Source organism: Meles meles, chromosome 9 (assembly GCF_922984935.1).
Source record: "Meles meles chromosome 9, mMelMel3.1 paternal haplotype, whole genome shotgun sequence".
NCBI lineage: Eukaryota > Metazoa > Chordata > Mammalia > Carnivora > Mustelidae > Meles > Meles meles.
In genome coordinates this window covers 36,171,848-36,192,425 of record NC_060074.1, presented here as the reverse complement: position 1 = coordinate 36,192,425, position 20,578 = coordinate 36,171,848, and the positions used below count along the sequence as shown (strand labels likewise).

General features: G+C 41.3%; 1 long non-coding RNA gene across 2 annotated transcripts; it reads right to left on the bottom strand.

Moving 5' to 3' along the window:
- Positions 1 to 408: 408 nt before the first annotated feature.
- LOC123950490 lies at positions 409 to 12,335 on the bottom strand. Of its 2 annotated transcripts, XR_006820233.1 has the most exons (6): positions 11,990 to 12,335; positions 11,245 to 11,342; positions 10,897 to 10,980; positions 4,487 to 4,640; positions 3,793 to 3,845; positions 409 to 2,735 (listed from the first exon to the last, which is right to left on the bottom strand). It is a non-coding gene; the product is annotated as an uncharacterized LOC123950490 (long non-coding RNA). The 2 variants fall into 2 exon arrangements; XR_006820234.1 differs by lacking the exon at positions 3,793 to 3,845.
- Positions 12,336 to 20,578: the final 8,243 nt, after the last annotated feature.

The following is a 20,578-nucleotide window of genomic DNA, read 5'->3' as shown; positions in this document are numbered from 1 at the left end:
GTTGTCTCCCATCTTTTAAATTTGAGACATTTAAAGGATTAAGAAACAATTTTACTATACTGTAATGAACAGTATAGTACAATACTGAAGCCCTGTTTTGTTCAATCTTGCATCCTGAATGCAATATGCTAGGTCGTTAAAAGCTTTAATTTTATTTACTGCAGGTGGTTTAAAAATGGGAGGGGAGCTAATCGTCCAGTGACAGTAGAGCTATGGGAAATGGCAGAGATGTGAAGTGCTCTGAGTGCTTTGGCTGGAGCTCTGTGGGTTAGTCCATCATGCAGAGAGACCCTGAAACCAGAGACCCTGTGGGAAGTAAGACCTTTGCTGGGGGAGAGACAGGGGGACCCTTTGGAAGGCACGCAAAGGAGAATGGATGGAAGCCAAACAAAGAAATCGCTTCTTTGTAATGACTTGACAGGAGAGTTGGTGTCCCTAGGACATCGTGTGTGTTAGTTGGAGGTAATGCTGCATTCATAAAGACTGCTAAAAAACTTTAGGGAAAGAAGCATATACTTCTTGGGATGTGAGGAAATATGGCCTTGCCAATACTGAGAGAAAGACCTGTCTTGTGAGCTTAGCTTTGGAGAGCAAAATACCCTTCTTGTCAGTAGAACTTCAAGGGTTAGACAGTGGTACCTTTGAACATCTCCAAAGTCAAGCCAGATAAGATCTTGGAGGTCCCACCATAGCTCTGTCCAATCGTCTCCTAGGCACGGGTAGAGAATGTATGGGTCAGATGCTATGTTGGGTTTCCCACAGCTTGTAACCAGAACATCCAGCTGGATGCTGAGAGGAGGCAGAAAGATAGTGAGGTGGTTTGACCCTATTCTTAAGGAATTTAGCTTATAATTAGCTAATAAGAATAATAAGATGGCTTAGCTGGAGAGTTGTCTTCCTTTCATCGTTTGTTGATGACTTGGCATTTATGATATGTACACCAAGAGCTCTGGTGTTCTAGATCCTTGCCATTCACCTGACATTTAAATCTCCCTTTGCATCTGTTAACTTCCCCAGTGTTAACCAACATGCCACGTGATAGGACAAATTCAGCAAACAGGAAAAAAAAAATAACAAACACAAAACTTGTCTGTATTTGTAAGAGCATTTTTAGTGCTGTTTTGTTTTTGTTTTTGTTTGTTTTGTTTGTTGATCTTAGAACTTTGCCGTTGGCTTCAGAATGTAGTTCCCAGAACAATTTTTCTCACAGAGTTCTTTCCTTACACCTCTTGGCTGCAGGGTGGGCCAAATTAAATACATATATATTTTTTCATTTACTGTATGTGCAGTTTGGTTTATCATCTTCAGATGGTGGTGCTGCTGATGGTGCTACTTCATCTGTGTACAAAAGGACCAATGCATGGTCTGTGTTGCTACCAAAACATTTACTGTATATACGTGTATAACATGTATTATGTATATATGTCATGGGTACCAGGCCAGGTATATAATTTTATTTAGAAGTGTTTCACTTTTCTGAGTTTTCTTTATAGTGTTATGCTTATTTTCAGTTTTGTTTTGTTTGTTTGTTTTTTTCCTCCCTGATTCTGTCTGGTACTTAGAACTGTAGTGTCTTCATCGTTAATTAAAGAAAATTGTCTAAATGAATTCACAGATGTGAATGTTAGTGATCCTTAATGTTTTTGGTTGTGGGACGTGAAACAGAAACTGCCAAGGAAAAGTTGCCGGGGCCTTTGGGTAAGAGGGGTGTCCACTATTTAACATACTTTAATTAATAAATGATTTTGGAACAGAGAGGTTTGCCTGACACTATCCCTCTTCGGTTGGCTTTCAGTGGCCAAGAGGATAAAGAACTAGACCTCCGGAAAGATTTTAAGCTGCTTTTGTTGGTGGTAGTAAATGGGAAGAGGGAGTAGGGAGCAAAACTCCATCATTCTCCGGATGGCAAGGTAGATGTTCTGTTGATAGGCCCTTTAAACAGCCTTGTGGAAAGCTTCAGTGTGCAAATGGATCCCCCAAGAGGTGGTTCAAATGCGGATTGGCATCGAAGGGTCGGGGGCACAGCGCCTGAGATGCATTACCATCCCCTGGGTGGGTTTCAAAAACTTCAGTGGCGGGGCCAAGTCCAAGGTGCTGATTTACTTTGGGGTGGGGTCTGGGCATTGGTCATGGCTACGTGCCGCTGCTTTTTACACTCTCCGGGAGACTAATACAGGGTCAGAGCTGAAAACCACTCTGGAGAAGGGTTGCTCAAACCTGTCGGATGACTAGAGTCACTTAGAAATGCTGATTCCCTGGAGCTCTCTAGGAATGTGTGCTTAACTAGGTGGGCGAGTTGGGAAACCCCAGTTTCTGGGCCAGTGGAACCTTTTGGGTTGTTTCACCACTAGAAGGTATAGGACACCGATGGTTTTTGAAAATAATAAACCACCTTGGCAATAGAGAAACTGCCAACTCCCCCACCTTCTCCCAAACTGAGTTCTCTTGCTCAAACAATTTAAACAGATGATTGGTGTGTCTCACATTGTTAGAGCAAACTCAAATTATTGAACGTTGTGGAAAGAGATTGGAAATTAATTTTTTAATTTCATATTCTTAATCAGCATGATAACTCCAGTGAGATTTTCTTACTTGGCACATGAGGCTGGAAGGGTCTTCCCTCTGCTCAGTGTTGTAAATGATATCTTTGTTGTTCATAGGTAGCACAGAACATGATTGAATAAATGCTTGAAGTCATTCTTTCATCTTCACTGTATATTAACTGTGTCCATTTACTTTAAAAGAAAAAAACAAAAACAAAAACAATGACCACAACTAATTTTTCTCCCCCAGTGGTATCACACAGCAAACATCACTCTAAATTCTGTTGAAATCATATGTGACATCACTATTTAACGGTCATTTGAAGAAAGTCTAGTTGGGACGAATCGGTGGTACAATTTATAAAATAATCATCTTATTGCCTTTTGCACGCATACAGAAACAAACTATATCAAGTAAAATGTCAAGGGGCCTGTGAGAGTTAATAATCGAGAATTTAGGATTATCTCTCTGATTCTGCTACAAATAGTGACATTTACGCTGCATTCATCATAGGTTAGCTACCAGGATTCACGTTAATTATCTCACTCCATCCTTCCAGTAACCCACAGGTAGGTACTGCCTTTATCCCTGTTTCCCAGATGTGCAAGCAGCGGTGAGAAGGGGTGTGTCTGTGTCACCAGCTCTGATGCGACAGACCAGCCTCTCCAGCGAGGATGGCTTGACAGCTGAGTCTGTATTCTCATCAGTGCCACTGCAAGTCTCTGGATTCCAAGTACTTAAACAATTAAGTTTTAGTCATGAAAAGCATTTATCACTGCAGCTGCCTTGTGTCATGAATTTGCTGAGCAAGTATGATCTCATGGGAGCCCAAAAATGAAGCGCTGTCCAACTTACAACTCTCACCCTACAACATAGCAGGGCCTTATTAGGTTTGTTTCCATCCTTTACCTTTACGATACCTTAGTTTATTCGGGTCAAAAATCTCTTTCTGATTCCCTGTTGTTTTTCTCCATAAGCATCCCCCTTTTCAGCAACAGAACAGAAATACTCAGCTTTATTTGAAGAATGAGCTAGGGCAACAGGTGAAATGTGAAAGCCACATAAAATCCAAACCCCTGGGTTTTTAGGAGTTCGGTTTTACATATTAACTCTGTAAACAGAAGTAAATCAGAGCCTCTTAAATTCTCTGTTAGAAATATGGATGATCAGATAGATGACCAAGATTGGCCAGAGGAGAAAACATGAGCAGGTGGACACGTGAATTTCAACTGAAGAGTGAGACCTCACCTGAAGTAAAAGAATGATGGGACCTCCAGTCCAGGAATTCCCTCTCCTAGACCCTGCAGGGGAGGAAATGATTTTGAGGTCCCTGGAAATTAAACTGGCAAAGACAGACTGACAGGAGGAGAGCATCCAAATGTATTCAGTGTAAATTCTGCATAACATGGCCGCTTTCCTCAGGAAATGAAGACCCAAAGAAACAGCTAGATGAGGATGTTTTTAGGCCTGGTTTGATAAAAAGTCGGCAATTGTGGAGGAAGGTGAAAGGTTAAGGAGTCTGAGGCTATGGTAGTAAACAGGGAAACAGCAGAGCCAGCTTATTCTCATTCTTCTCAGACACCTCTTTGTCTTCAGAGATAAGTATGCCCTTTCCCTGTGGGTGTGGGGCAGGCACCACTCACATAAGTGTGTCATGGCCTGTTCCAGGGGAGAAGGTCAGAACGATCTTCCTGCTTCTGCTGTTTTCTTCAGTTTCTTCAGCTTAAATATTTAATATTCTAAGGTGTTCTATTTTGGGGTAACATGTCCTGAACCCCACCAATCCACAGGGCTTCTCAAAGTTTGGACTATACATGACCTACACAGAATTTTCTGAAGAGCTGATACCAAATAGATTTTAACAAAGACCTCATGAGACCATATTAGTAATCAGTTGTTTCCCCAGAACACACATCTCTCTGGGGTTATTTTATACCCTGACCTTAGAAGAATGTGTCATTGGTGTTCACCAGGCATTATCCTTTCTGCTCTCTTCTGTATGTATATCGCTCCAAATCTTAAGCATCATGTGCTTAAGTATTATGTGCTTCTAAATGTGAGAAAAGAAATGATATTGCAGGAGATCCTCATTGCATCTGGAAAAAGCAATTTATAAAGTAGAAGTTAGTAAAATTGGCCTAATTTAGGTAGGACATAGCATAAAAACAAAGGAATTAGGGAAACTTGCACTTACAGCATTATACGACATTATCCTGATTCTACAGAACAAAATCCTAAATGAAACAAAATATCCCAAAATATTAAGAAGTAGTATGTCTGATGGCATTATAAATTATTTTAATTTTAGCTTTTCTATTTTTCCATAAGTTTTTCCAATTATCATGTCTTGCTTTAATAATGCAAAACAAAACAAAATATTTAAAAAATACAAAGGGAGTTGGATGGGAATCTCAGTGAATTCCCCACATGTCTATATTTTCATACATCACACTACACCATGATCAGTCAGTCATGGGTCAGACAATTGTAGCCTATAAACCAAATCCAGCCAGCCGCTTGTTTTTGTAAATAAAGTTTTATTGGAACACAGTCTTGCTCATTCTTTTATGTATTGCCTATAATACTATCACCGCAGTTGGGACCAAGACCAAATGCCCTGCCCCCCACCAAACAAAATACTATTTGGCCTTTATAGGAAATGTTTGCTGATCCCTATGAACTGATGTTTTTCAAGAGAGATATTTGGGATGAGGCAAAGTTTGTGCCCTGGGTTCTGAAATTCTCCCCAATGTGCTGAAAGAGTCTTATGAAGTTCTGCAGCCACGACTATATTGCTGTTGTACAGAATTTATGACCAGATTTATCAGAGTTTATTTATTAATCCTTGTACAGTTGCTCACTGAGGTACCCAAAGGACTTCTTAAATTTCATTTACAAACACTAAAATATTTTTATAGCTAGGCAAGCAGAGTTGAATTAGAGTACATTTAGGATAATACTTTTGTGTGTGTGTGTGTGTGTGTACTTCTAGCTTAATAGCCAAAACGTGGGGGGAGGGGTGAAGAAACTAATTAAAGGAGGTTTGAGGGTTTCCTCAAGAAATTCCAGAAGGAGTTCAAAGTAGTTTGTGGTATCCTCACCCAATCAGAGAGACAACAAACAGGCATCTTTTTCCAGTCTCCTTTTCTAACTTGTCATCAACTGTTGTGCCTAAACTGGAAATCAGAGCCAAGGGCATGAATTCCTGTCAGGAAGATAATACCTGGTAAACTCTAAGACAAAGATAAGAGGCTTCAGGTTTACTGGATTAAAAAGAAAAAGAAGAGCCATTGTCATAAATTGAGTCATTAGCTAGGAAGGCAATTCCTTGGGTATTTTTTAGTTATTATAGAGTATCAATATTTTACTCATCTGTCACACCCACAGTATTATTGAGTAACTATTCTATACTGTGCGTGAGAGATACCCTCATAATGACACATTCTTGCCTCCTTGGAGCTCACACTGCAAGCAATCTCAGATCTGGACCACTTGTTTTACGCATAAGGAAATTGTATTTTAGTCCCACCCTCACTGACTGTGACTTTATTTTAAAATTGAATTTATAGCAGTTTGACTAAATGGATTCCTTAATGCCCTCCGCTGCTGGCGAGGTTTTTTTTGGGGGGGGGGTGGTCTTCCAGGGACCCAGTGTGCGAAGCTGATGCAGGGATTTGAGAAGTCATAACTTTCAAAGAGAGAGAAAGCATCCTAGAATCACAGTGGGTTACTGCTGGATGGAGTCCTTTATCTGTCATCTGGTGCAACTTCTTATTCTCAGGTCAAGAAACTGGGTCCCATGAGTTCACAACTTCTCCTGGATCACATATAGTGAAAACCCAAGGAAACCTCCCCACCACTGAACTCAACTTTACTGAGCATTTTGCTACATGCCTGTGTCTGGTCATGGATCAGCTCATGTTCCTGCATAACCTTTCATCCCAAAGCTTTGTAGATATTATATAAAACACTATTTTAGAGAGTGAAAAAAAAATCAAAGGCCCGGAGAAGAACTTGTCTAAGGTCACTCAGTGAGTAAGTACAGATCTGGAAGCCCCGCTCCATTCCAGTGAAGCCCAGAGCTTTGTTTCTAAAGTTTAATAATTGAAAGACATGGAAATAACAACAAAAATCCATGTTCTTTGAAATCCTGGTTTACATTTATGACTCTGGGTTGTCAGAAAATGCCAAGTGGAAAGTTCTTGATTTTACAGTTCAGTACTCCAGACACAACCTGTGTGAGTCCCCTACCCCCAAGTCCAACTTTCTCTAGTGCTTTTGAAGGTTTCTGGTTAAGTCAGGATGAAAGTGTTACCTTGGCTGTCTCTTTCAAAACTCCAATCTTAATTAAGCGATTTTCCTCACCAGGTTAAATGCAGCTTCTAATTTGCTTGTCACGGAAGATGGCAGCCAAATGCACACACACATGCACACCACCCCACACACGTGTGCAGTGCACACACACAACAGTCCCCAGTCCCCACCCCCATTCAGGAAGGAAATGTTAGTGAGGCATCTAAACAGCCAACTTATTTTTTTTATTAGTGGCATGTTTCTGGTTTAAATTTGAATTGTTCATTTAATTTTACATCCCTCTCTCTTCCCTACCACACACCAACTATCCCAGTTAGCAGGGACCCATGCCCCATATGTGAACAAAAGTGGAGACTTCTGAATTCTGGTTTCCTTCCTCTGTTGAAAAATAAAATGAGTTTGGATGAGCTAAACAAACTTCTCCCTGAATAGAGTAACCCTAATATTCCTGTTTGCTGAAATGTTTGACAGATGGGAATCTGATGGTGGGGGCGGGGGGTGGGGTTCTTTTAATGGCTGTGTGACTACTTCCTTTCTTGTCTTTGCCTTGCCACTACCTGTGTGACTGTGTGCAAAGGGCTTCTCTACGGCCCTCCACTTCTTTGTTTATAAAATATGAGGGTTACTTAATTGTAACCTTGGGATCAGAAACTTGTCAACACAAAAATCTGATGTGATGTTTTCCACAAGGTTGGCAGTGGTCATTTTTTTCCCTTCTGGGAGGAAGGGGCTGTGATTTCTAGTGGATTCAACAAAGATTCAGACCAGAGATAGTTTCTTGGAATCACAGAATTTTACAATTTTTATAATGCCCTGGCGAATGGTATAGAATTAGGGACTGGCCTGGGGCAAAAATCCTCCATCAGCAAAGTTTGTCTCTAGAGTTCTCCCTCTTCAATTCTACACATTGGTTGAAGTGGGGTACCCCCGTCACCAAATATTTTTGTGGGGCCCAGGGTCTTTCTGGAATGGGGAAAACACATCTGATAAACTATTTTTTCCAGAGGTATATAAAATGAATGTATTAGCCAAGAGTACTTGGCTCAAAAAAGAAAACATACCCAGAAGGAAGAGAACATTTTGGCAAACAGAAAGTAATTGCTAATGGTGGGATTTTAGGTACCCATGTGGGGTTTAATAAGGGGTATTTAGTTTAGTTAAAGCAGATTAAATACTTTATAGGCACTGAGCCTTGGAAAGGATTATGATGAGGCGATCCCTTTCTTCTACATGTAATTAAAATAAAACTTTACTTCGACAATGACATAATACTTGCATGTTTGTTAAATTAACAATAACCTCAATTTCTAGCTTTTCAGAATCATTCCAATTCTGGGTAAACCCATCAAAGCTAAACTTTTTCTCTCTTTTGTTTTTGGGGAGTCGGCGGTCCTTGCCTGGCTGGTGCTCTCAAGTCTCTCCTGGGTTCAACGCCCTTGTCTTTACATCCCTGAGGTCATTTTGGTAGGGGACCACCTACACCACCCATCCGTGAAGTTGGCTCTGGCTCACTCAGTGATGAACCTTGCTTAATTGTTGGCACAAAAAGAACCAAAGCAGGAAAAGAATGAAAGAATTTCCTTCTGGCAGACAAACAACTCCTACTTGTTGCTACTAACGGGAAATCTATTTTTACTCTTCCATGCCCCAGCAAAGGAGCCGATCTTCATGACACAAAGAAACCCTCAGCCAAAAATTGAAAAAGAGCATTTCTCTCTGGAAATTACAAACTCAAAAGAGGAAACCACACCATAATATTCCAAGCAAGAAGATGATGCCCACTGTGTATGTTCCATACAAATGTTGAGTCCCCAATGAAAACTTCATCAATGATCAAAGATTTTCAACAAAGATGACCAGGCAGTTGAAATGCGCCATTTAATTTTTCCTTTTGTGGTCATGGAGAGATAGGTTTTTATTCTAGGAAAGGGTTGGAAAGTGTTGGAATTAGACAGTTCTAGGCCAACCAGGAAGTCCTGTTTACTAGGAGACCACGGGAAAATTGCATAGCTTCTCGGACCCACGTTCTATCATGTATAACGTGCAGAGATGTTATTTACTCTGATAAGGTCTGGTACTCATTATAGAGACTCCCGCCATACCCTGGTCTATCATTTGTCTATCGTTTTATATATGTAATGTTTAAAAAGCCTTAGACACAAGAAGTCTACCTTGCCTGGTCTTTATTCTGTATTTCCGGCCAAAAAAAAAAAAAAAGGTTCCATGCTCCAGGGAAAGTGGATGACAAAGCCTCAGGTAGAATTTTGTGATCTCTGTGTAGCTTCTCAGAAATGTACTCGTGCAGCTTTCTGAGTGCGAGACTGGCACCCACGAGGAAACTGGGCATTAAGAACAAACACGCCAGCCAGCCCTGCCTTTCATTCCAGCTACTGCATTACTCTCCTGAAGACAGGAGCGAGGAAGGGACATTCGCCTCCCATCCTAGCACTATCACCTTTCCTTTGGGTTCCTGTAGGGTCCCCGGGTCTCACCCTCTCACACTCCCTGCTCATCTCGACACAGCTGTTCCGGTCTCACTGAAGCACCCTTTTGGGGATGTTTGTCTATTAGCAAATGTCCCCTGCACCATCGGGCCCCCAGGGTCAGCTGGGCTTGAGTCCAACTCTTTTCATATTTAAGATCAAACTTCATGAAGAAAAAATACTGAAGAGGAAGCTGTTGTTTCTGCTGCATTGATAGGATAGGTTCTCCTTGCCACAGAACTCTTAGAGAGGAGGGTGTCCAGGGGACCCCTCTAGGGGACATTCAGGCACCCCATGTTGTGGAGAGAGCCTTCTGCCCAAGACAAAAGAGCTGGGAGGCCCTGAGCAGGCCTTGTCTCTGGCCAACATCCTCTCATCCTGTTTCACCTCTTCTCCTGCCTTTCATTTCTCTTCCCTCCATTTTAGGGCTGGGCCAACCTCACATGGCATTATTTTTAGTTCTCACAGGGGAACACAGACTTGTCTCTCTCCTGCTTTCTTTTTCCCCCTTACCAAGGATGTGCGATTGTTTTTCTGCCTTACGTTCAGGGGCTCGGGAACATTGTGTGCTTGCTTTCGTTTAACCCCTTGCATTTCCCCGAGGTGCTTTGTTCAGTTGCTCATGAACTTTTAATTTTTTCCAGGCTTGTGTGTTTTGTCCAGACTGCAGCTTTTCTGGAGCTTGGCCCGCCTCTTTGTTTTGGGGAAGCTTATTGCTTCACAGTGAGACCATCTGACAGTTGTTATCTGTGACCTGAAAGCCAGAGGCAGCCAGGAGACTGTTCTTCTCGAAGACCTCCCAGGTCCCCAGCCCCCACCGCCATCTGGGACCACCCCAGGAAAGAGACCAGTGTGACACCAAATGTTCACAGGAGGATGGAGGTTTTTCTCCACCCACCAAGGCCAGCCTCGGTCTGTCCTTGAACCCCCAACAAGGGGGAAAACCATCAGATTCATCTGTGTGGGTGTCTACTAGGATCTCCTCCCCCCCACCCTCCCCACCCCCACCTCGGGCTCTCCCTCTCTCTCTCCCCCTCTCTCTCTCTTCCTGGCTTCCTCCCTTCCCTTCCTCTCTACTTTCTCAAAAATCTGTGGGCCCAGCTGCTGGCTAACAGCTCTCCATGAGGCAAACACAATGGCAGATAAAACACTGAATACAAACCAGTGCACCGTGTCTTTCCGGGAGGTACCCATTCACACAGAGAATCAAACCCGTTCTCTTGACCAGGGCCAGCAGGACTCTGAGGGACAGGTCCCTGCCCGTCTCTTCCTGTCTGATCCCTGGCATACTCTCTTTCACTCTTTCTTCTGTCAGCTCATTCCCCACTCAGACCCTTCATAGCATTGCCCCCTCCTCTGAAATGCCCTGGCTTCAGAACTTCTCATAGGTGCTTCCCTCTCATCCACCAGGAGACCGCTCTGTCCAAGCTCCCTTCCCAGAATTGGCCCTCACTCCCTCCCCTGCCTCTCTTGCCCTCCCCGGGATATTTCGAGTTTCTTCACAGTGCAATCGTCTTCTCAAATTATCTCTGTATTTCTTAGTTTGCTTGCTTACCCTCTGCCTTCATCCCGCAAACCCTCTATCTTTCGCTCCATGCTGGCCCCAGTGCCTGACACAGACTTTGACTTCGATAAATATCTGTTGAATAAATGGATAAATAAATACTTTAGTAAGGGATGTAAGAATTAACCAAAATAACGTCACAAATAGCGATTATAATAATAATAGCGTTTGACTTCTCTTGGTATTTTACCAAGCGTTGTGTTTTACGTATGCTATCTCCAATCTTCAAAACAATTCTGAGAGAGAATATTATTTTTATGTTTTGCACACCGCCCCCCCACCCCCGCCGCGCCCCAAAAGGAGGCTTCCAAAAGTCGGTATTTTCCCAAGGCCACCCACCTAGTGAGGGATGGACCTGGGATCTGTCCTCAGACAGGTCTGACTCTACAGCCAGAAGTTCTTTCCTCTTGACCACGATGTCTAATACACGTAAACAACTATAATACAAGCCAGAAAGAGATAAGCTCCATGAGAGGCACAGATAAAACATCATGGGAATTCAAAGGAGGAAGAAGTGGCCTCTGGAAGAGGGAACAGGAAAGCCTTGTGACAAGGTGATTTTGTTTTTCTGGACCTGTGCCCCAATGACTCAGAGGAGGGCAGGGGAGGGGGGGATTTGGACAGTTGGAGGTGGGATGTGAAACCCCAGGCGTGTTGAAGTCAAACCCCAGAGGCTACGTGTGCTCGCATACACATGCACGCATCGTGGTTGAGGGCAGAAAGGCAACAACGACAAGACGATTTTAAATTCAACACAGAGAAAGCTAGCAGTTGTAATGGGGAGTATTTTCTTCTTGTCTCCAGTCCTAACTCTGATTATGATTTAAAGACAAAAGCACATGTCTGTATCTATTAGGGTAAGAGCTTCAAATAAACAGCTGTTATCTCACATCTCTGTTTAAGCAAACCTCACTATTTATCCACACACACACACAAATGTATTTTCCTCCTGAGTCACATCTGAAATTCAGATGTAGTCTAAATGTTCCCAGGCCTATCTGGCCTGAGGGTCACATGTGACCACGTTGCCACTGAAACCCAAATTTTCAGGATTCAGTGTCCCCATCTCCTCCATAGGACTTACGTTCCGTTCCTGCGAAATCTCTGACCCGATTATCCTTGAGTTTTCAGGGACACATCAGCTGTGTTTGTAGCCGAGTCCTTCCTGCTTGCTCTACTTTGCCCTCTTTCTGCTGCTGGGCACGGCAGCCTTCACAGGCTCATGAACTCGGTGCCTTGGGCCAACCCCCCCCGCCGTGGCTCCAAACCCAGATTCCCAGCCTCCAACCCGGCTGCATTCCTCTCAGTCTTCCTGGCATTGCAGCTGTACGCTGTGGTCCTCAGAGGACAGGGACAAAGGCCTTCTCTCTTCTGAGCATACGACCTGTTGGCCGAGAGCCGGCAACCAGAATCGAAAGCACAGCAAAGGGCCTGGCAGTCACCATGACTCCATTTAGATCCATACCGATGTGTTGTTATGGGACGGAATGTTAAGTGTTATAAATCCTGATGATGTTGATGTGATCGTAAGAGTGTGACGTAGCAGAGGTCGCCCAGGTGTGCTGGTTTCCTGATCTCTCAGATCGAGAAAACATAATTTAGAGCTGATACACCAAATGGTAGAAGTAAAAGTATATTCAAAGTGTAAAAATAAATATGCGGAACTAAAATTGATAGTGGAGGAAAGAACCGTGGGGAGGAAATAGAACTATAATAATTCTGATCTACTGTTTGCCTTCTGGTCATATATCACAGTTTAGTATGATAAAGAGTATAACTCAGAGCAAGGTTCTAACAGTTTTGAATATACATAAGCCTAAGAATGTAGTATCAACGTGCATAAGGAAAATATATTCAATACAACAAGATGCGGGCAAAAATACTTTCTAGGAAGAGACTTGCATGCATTCTCCTAGTCCATGGCAGGTCAAGGGAATAAAAAATCCATAAAAGTGGTAAAAGACCTACACCACAAAATTAACAATGGAAATCCAACTGCTATATCTCATACTCTGTTCCATGAACACAGAGCATGCCTTTTTCCCTAAGTGTCCATGGAACATTCATTAAAAAAGACCATATATTAGGACACAGAGAAACTAAGCAAAGTCCGGTCTGTACAAAAATCACCTCCTGATTATTATGGAAAAAAATTAGAAGAAAACAAACAAAAACAAAAGCTCTACTCACCTGGAATTTTTTTTTTTTAATGTTTCTTAGGTAACTCTTGGATCACACAGGAATCCAAAACCAAAATTATGGAACATTTAGGAAATAATGAAAATGAAAATATTACCTAACAGAACTTGTTTTATAAAACTATAAATTCTACTCTATTCTCTTTATATGTAATAAAAAAATGAAAATAAACTAACAAGAAAGAATAAACCAAAGGAAAGTAGGAGAAAGTATAAAAGAGGAAAATATAAATTAATTGAGAAAATAGAGAGTCAATCCCCCCAATCTGTTTTGTTTGTTTGTTTGTTTTGTTTTGTTTTGTTTTTAAAGGAGCAATGCAAAGCAAAACTATCAGCTAAGCCAGATAAGTGAAGAAAGAAGACACAAATCATAGAGGGGTGCCTGGTTGTCCAAGGAACATGGGACTCTTGATCTCAGGGTTGTGAGTTTGAGCCCCACATTGGGTGTAGAGATTATGTAAACAAACTGGACTGCATCCCTTCATAAAAATAAATGTGTGACCTTGGTTGTAAGGGATACTTTTTCTAGGATAACAAGTTATAAAAAGTGATCTCAGAATAGGTAGGAGTTGGAAATATTAGAAAATAACAAAAAGAAATCTTAAAACTCATGTATTTGGAAGCTAAGTAATGTAATTATATAACTCTCAAGTTAAAGTGCAAATTACAAGGAAAATTGGGAAGTATTTACTAATGAACAATGTGAGAATACTATAGTTCAAAACTTGTGGGACATCACAAATACTCATACTCAAAAGTTCACAGAAGACTTCTCTGTATTAACCTCAAGGTGGAAACAAGTCGAATGCTTATTAACAGATGAACAGCTAAACCAATTGTGGTATATCTGTAGAGTGGACTAACACTCAGGAATAACAAGAAATGAAGTATTGATTCACTCAACAGGATGGACCTGCTAATGGTCCAGGGATGGACCTCAAAGGCATTATACTGAGTAAAAGACACCAGGCATAAAACAGTACCTTCTGTATGTTTCCATTTATATACAAAACTGATCTGTAGATGAGTGGTTGCTTTGGTGAAGAGTCAGAAAAGACTGACTGGCAAGGAGCATGAGGGAACATTTTGGAAGACAGTGGTGATGTGACTGTGGCTGGTCGCTCAGTGGGATGGATGCATAAGTTTAAACAACAAACTGTCCACTTAAAATGACTACCTTTTATTTAATTTAAATTACATCTCGATAAAGTTGGTTTTTAAAACTGTGTGACAACATAGCAGTACTCTGAAATGAATTTACTTGGAAACAAGGAAGATTAAAAAATAAATATGCTAATCAAAGAAATGGAGAGATATCTGTGCTCTTGGTTGCAACAAATTTACCTATAATTTCGGGACAACACTAATCAAAATTACATTTAGATTTTCAAAAAGAAACTTGATAAACTTATCCTAAAATGTACATGGAGGAGTGAAGTTTTACAGATTGTTAAGCAATCCAAAACGGAGACATAGTGTGGAATTTGTCCTACCAGTTGTTATGACAGAAGTCACAGACATAGTTTTATAAAAGGAGGGTTAATACTAAATTGTTCTCTCAGACCAACGATCAAGATACAGAACTTAAGGCCAGAGCCCTGAATGTATGGTCTTTCATAAATTATGTTTAAAGCTAAAACTACAGTATAAGTCTGAGTTCTCTGGAGAGACAGAACCAGTAGGATATGTGTGTCTATAGATTTATTTTAAGGAATTGGCTCTCAGAATGTTTATAGTTTATCTAAACTTCTCATGGTTCTGCTGCCTTGGTATCCTTCTTATTTGGCCGAGCAGCCACTGGGGGCCTTAACCCGTCTCTTGTCCATCTGGCAAGCCCATGCCCTAGATAACAGCCCGCAGGGTCACAAGTAAGTGTAGGTTATTGATGTAACTTCCACAAATGTCCTTGTAGCAAATAGTCTCCCATACACCCTGGAACTTCCCCTTGGATAGAATCCCCATGGAGCTTGCCAAAACCCTGATTTTCTTAAATTTGAATTTACCAATCTTTCCTTAATCTGAGAACCCCCAAAGCATTCTACCCACAGATCCTAATAAAGGCATGTGCCCTAGATCCTGTCACTTTCTCTACCTGCTCCCTGCCTTGCCTTTCCCATGTGGAACTTCGAAGAATGCTGTGTACTTCCTCCAGCACCTGTGAACCATAAAATTCTCTATTTCAATTTCTTCTGTGGCCTTTTACTGAACTATGACTCACCATCCAGCTCCCTGAACCTTCACTAAACAAGTGTTAATTGTAACAAAGTAGTAACACATGATTATGAAGGCCGGCAGATCCAAAGTCTAGAGGGGGAGCCAGCAAACTGGATAGCCATAGATGCGATGCTGGTGCTGCAGTTTTTTTTTTTTTTTTTTTAAAGATTTTATTTATTGATTTATTTGACAGATAGAGATCACAAGTAGGGAGAGAGGCAGGCAGAGAGAGAGAGAGGAGGAAGCAGGCTCCCTGCCAAGCAGAGAGCCCGATGTGGGGCTCGATCCCAGGACCCTGGGATCATGACCTGAGCGAAAGGCAGAGGCTTTAACCCACTGAGCCACCCAGTGCCCCCTGGTGCTGCAGTTTAAGTCTAAAGGCGAGCTGCCCCAGAATTTCCTCTTGCTCAGAGGACGTCCATCTTCTGTTCTTTTCAGCCGTTCAACTGATTGGACGAGACCCACCCACATTGAGACCCAACCACATTATGGAGAGCAAACTGCTTTATTCAAGTCTACTGATTTAAACGGTAATTTCTTTTCTTTTTTTTTTTAAAGATTTTATTTATTTATTTGACAGACAGAGATCACAAGTAGGCAGAGAGGCAGGCAGAGAGAGAGGAGGAAACAGGCGCCCTGCTGAGCAGAGAGCCTGATGCGGGGCTCAATCCCAGGACCCTGGGATCATGACCTGAGCCGAAGGCAGAGGCTTTAACCCACTGAGCCAGCAAGGTGCCCCTAAACGGTAATTTCAACCAAAAATACTCTCACAAAGCCATCCAGAACAGTGTATGACCACATATCTGGGTACCTTACCATGCCCAGTCAAGCTGACACATAAAGTTGACCATCACAACTACACAACCAATTAACATGGTATTAGAAAAGTGTGGAGAAAAATTCAGCTAAATTCTTCCTAAATATCTCAAATAAAGGTAAACTTTAAATGGACTTAATTAGATAATTAAATCTCGAAGAAAAAAACACCAAGTTAATAGAAGGAAATATGAAAGAATGTCCTTGTTACCTAGAGCAGGTATGATATAGTGATTTATGCTCGTAAATAAATAGTCTTTGTCCCACTTCTGGCACAGAACTCCTAAAACCATTGGAATTTCCTAAGTCGTGAGAGCAAAAACTGTGCCTGTTGTGATATTAATGAAATCAATTTGAAAAGCACCTAGGTAATCTAAAGAAGGGGGCTGGTTGCTAAGAGAGATGACCTTTAGGCTTAGAACTTTTAGCCCCATATCCCAACCTCCAGGGAAGGGAGAAAGGCTGTAGACTGAGTTCAATCACCAATGGCCAATGATTTAATCAATCATGACTATGGAGAAAAGCCTCCACGAAGCCCCCAAAGAATGGGGTTCAGAGACCTTCTCGGTTGATAAACACGTGGAGGTGTGGAGAGAGTGGAGTGTGCAGAGAGTGCTTGCAAGCTCCGCACCCTTTTCCCATACATCTTTGCAACTTTTCCAACTGGCTATTCCTAATTATACCCTTTTATAATAAGCCAGTGACCTAGTGAGTGAAATATCCTTCTGAGTTCTGCAAGCCACTCTAGCAAATTAATTGAACCCAAGGAAGGGGGTCATTGGAACCTCCAATCTATAGCCAGTCAGTCAGAAGCACAGGTGACAGCATAAACGTGCGACGGGCACTTCAAGTGGGGAGCAGCCTCGTGGGACTGAGCCCTTAAACTGTGGGGTCTGATGTTACCTCCAAGTGAATGGGGTCAAAATTGAGTTGTGTAGTGTGACATTCAGCTCGTGCCAGAGAATCACTTGGGTGTGGAGGAAACCCTCTGCCCCCCCCCCCATTAGAATTGGTGATCAGAAAGTTAGCAGGAAAAGGTTTTCCAAATGAAACCTCAAAAGCAAGACCATAAACTAAAATTCTGAAAAGATCGATTGCATCAAAATTAAGGATTTCTGGTCCACACAGGTCATCCTGACTAAAGCAGAGAGATCGATGATGGTGTAAGGCATTTGCAATGTCTAAAGCCAAGGGTTAATATCAAGATTAATCAAGAAACCCTTGAAAACCAAAAAGGAAAAATAGAGAAAGTCCATTAGAAAAGTGGGCAAGGGATGTGAAAGACAGGACACTGAGGACCAGTATTTGGGTAACTGGTATTTGAAGAGAAATCAAAATAAAAATTAAAGTAACAGTGATATTCTTGGTGGGCACCTACTGGGCTGACAACAGTCAGAAAACTAGATCATCAGTGGGACTCATGAAGTAGAAATCCTTATAAACTGCTAGGAGTAGTGTAGGCGGTTCAGCCATTTTACTCAGAAGATATAGTGTGTCTGCTGTGGCTTCAGCCATTCCACCTGTGAATTCTTACATAGATTTCCAAGGAGCCAGATACAAGGATATTAATTATACAGTCACGTGGTGGGGGAGGGAGGAGGTGAAGACCACCTGGGTGCCTACCACTGGAAGAATACGGATTTCAAACCAAGAGGATATACACTCTGGGGTCTATTGTGCCAGTTAGACGCAGCGGATTTCATGTTTGCCAAGTGACCTGAATGGGTCTTAACACACGGTGCTCGAGAGACAAGGTAAGGAATGGAGTAAGGCACGGAGTACACCACCATTTTCCTAGATAAAGGAATGCATGCACGCACACACATGCAGTTTGCAAGGTTATATAATATTTTGAGAAAGATGTTTATGAGACCTATGAAAGTGGTTGCCTCTATGAAGGGAAGGAGAATGGGAAGAGAGATGTGGGGGCAAACGGAAGGATGCTTTTAAAAGAATGAACATGGAGGTGCCCTTAAGGTACAAAGGATAATGATGTACCATGAAGTGAGGCTTCAGATAAACCCAACCTTCTGTTCCTGAGCCTTAAAAAAACTAAACCAAAACACACATTGGACAAATAATATAAATAAGACAGAGGTATTTGTGAAAGCATCGGAACGTTCCACGCCCAGAGAGTTTCACAAAGAAGTTCTACCAAATCTTTAGAAAAATGGAGAACTCCCGTGTTACTCAGGCTGTTTCAGAACAGTACAGGGAAAACTTCAAAAAGAGAACGAGGACAGCTTCTAAGTGGTTCTTACGAGTGAGGCCAGGATAACACTGATTTCACAACCTAATAAAGATAGCACAAAAAGAAAGCCATAAACAGTATTACGTGGCTATCAACGCCAAACTCCTGAATAAAATATTAGCAAACAGAACTCTAGTAAGAAGAATCATTATTAAAGGAAATAAATCACCACAGTCAAATGAGGATTATTTCAGAAACAGAAGGATGATTTAAAAATAAGAAGTTTAACATAATTTAGCAAATCAGTAGCTAAAACTATGAGAGTCATTTGTCTCAATGTAGGTGCAAAAGGCATTTGATAATATTCAATGTGTATTTTTTTAAATTAAAGAGGATGCTTAATAAAACAGAAAGAACTGGAAACCTGTGTAGCACTCCATGGGGATTCGTTATATAAATTATGATGTGTACACATAATGAAATGTTCTGTTCCTATAAGAGAGAGAATGAGGGAAATCTTCACTGCTGACATGGAAATATCTCCAAGATATATTGTTAGGTGGAAAAAAAAAGGAAAGTACAGAAGAGAGAACATTACATATTATTAGCATGTGGAAAGGAGGAAAAAGATGTATTTGTGTTGCCTTGAATATAAAAATGTATAATTAATATCTGGAAAGATATCAAAGTGAAGTCATGGTAATTGGTGTGTGCGCATACATGTATGTGTTTTCAGGGAGTCGTTGGAACCGAATGGATGAAGGAAACCTTTTTATACACCCTTTTTCATATTTTTAATTTTTTATCATAGGAATCTATTACCTATTCAAAATCTTAAATAGATAATTTGAAAAAGAAGTTACAAGTTTGTGACACTATGTTTATCTGTGCTCTTACTATAAACGATAATATTTCCAGTGTTGCTTTCTGATCTGATCTTGGATCGCACTGAGAATAAATGAGTGCAATGATTTTGGGAGTGTCCCCATAGCACTTTTAAATCTGGAGGGGACAATAATAATGGTCATTTGATGAAATCCAAAATCTCATTTGCCAGGGGGTAAAACATGCGACTCAGAGAAGTAAGTGGTCTGTTTTATCTGCTGTCCAAGCTAAGCGAGCACAAAGGCATCTTGCATTTTCCTATTGATTCACTGGCAAATTTAGTTATCGTTATATAACACATTTTAGGCTATTCTAACTCCCCTGCTCTATGTAGGTGGTTCTTCCTCAGTTTTAATTGTGTAATAACTACTCCATGGTTCTTCCAAGTTTGTTTTTCCCCACTAGGGAATTAGATTCTTGGAATTCATGGCCAAAGACTGGAGTGATAACTAAATTCATCTGTATACAGAAACAATTTTCTCGGGGTCTTATTCTGAAGTTAGGTCTCGCATGACTCCAAGGACTAGAGATTTGATTCTGAGAATTAAGAATTTTCAGTAATTTGGGGATTTCTGTTCCTGGAATAATAACAATAATTAATAATAAAACTAACATGTATTGGGTTCTCTTTATAAGCAAGGATACAAGCGAGGTACTCTACCTGCATTAACTCACTTAACCTTCTGACAATCTGATGAGACAGATACTGTCATGAAACCGATTTCATAGTAGAAGAAACTGATGCTTACAGAGGGGAAGAACTGGTTACTGATGGCACTGAGTTGAAGACAGGAAGGCTAACTCCTGAATCAGCATCCTTCATTGTTTCTCAGATGCCTCTGCCATGAGGATTTTTTTTTTTTTTAAATATCTCTGACTCTGGTTTCCTTCCCTACTTCTCCTCTCACACCTGCTGAGTTAGAAATGTCTATATTCTTATGAATTTCTGATCAATTAGCTCTGATGGCATTCTACCAAATGTTCTGTTCTTAGACACTTCAACTTATCTGAGACTTTATTTATTTATTTATTAAAGATTTTATTTATTTATTTGACAGAGAAAGAGAGAGCATGAGCAGGGGGAAAGGCGAGCAGAGGCAGAGTAAGAAACGACTTCCTGCTGAGCAGGGAACCTGATTCAGCCCTGGATCCCTTGACCTGAGCGGAAGGCAGAGTCTTCAAGACTGAGCCACCCAGGTGCCTTCTAAGACTTCATTTAAGACATCAGAACGCTACAAGATTATTTCTCTTTGTCAGTTACCTACACTTTAATGAGCAATTTTGAGGGCTAATATAGTGCTAACATGTAGCTAACATAGGTTATAGCCATAAGAGTAATATGTAATTTGTAAGGATTTTTTTGGTAGAG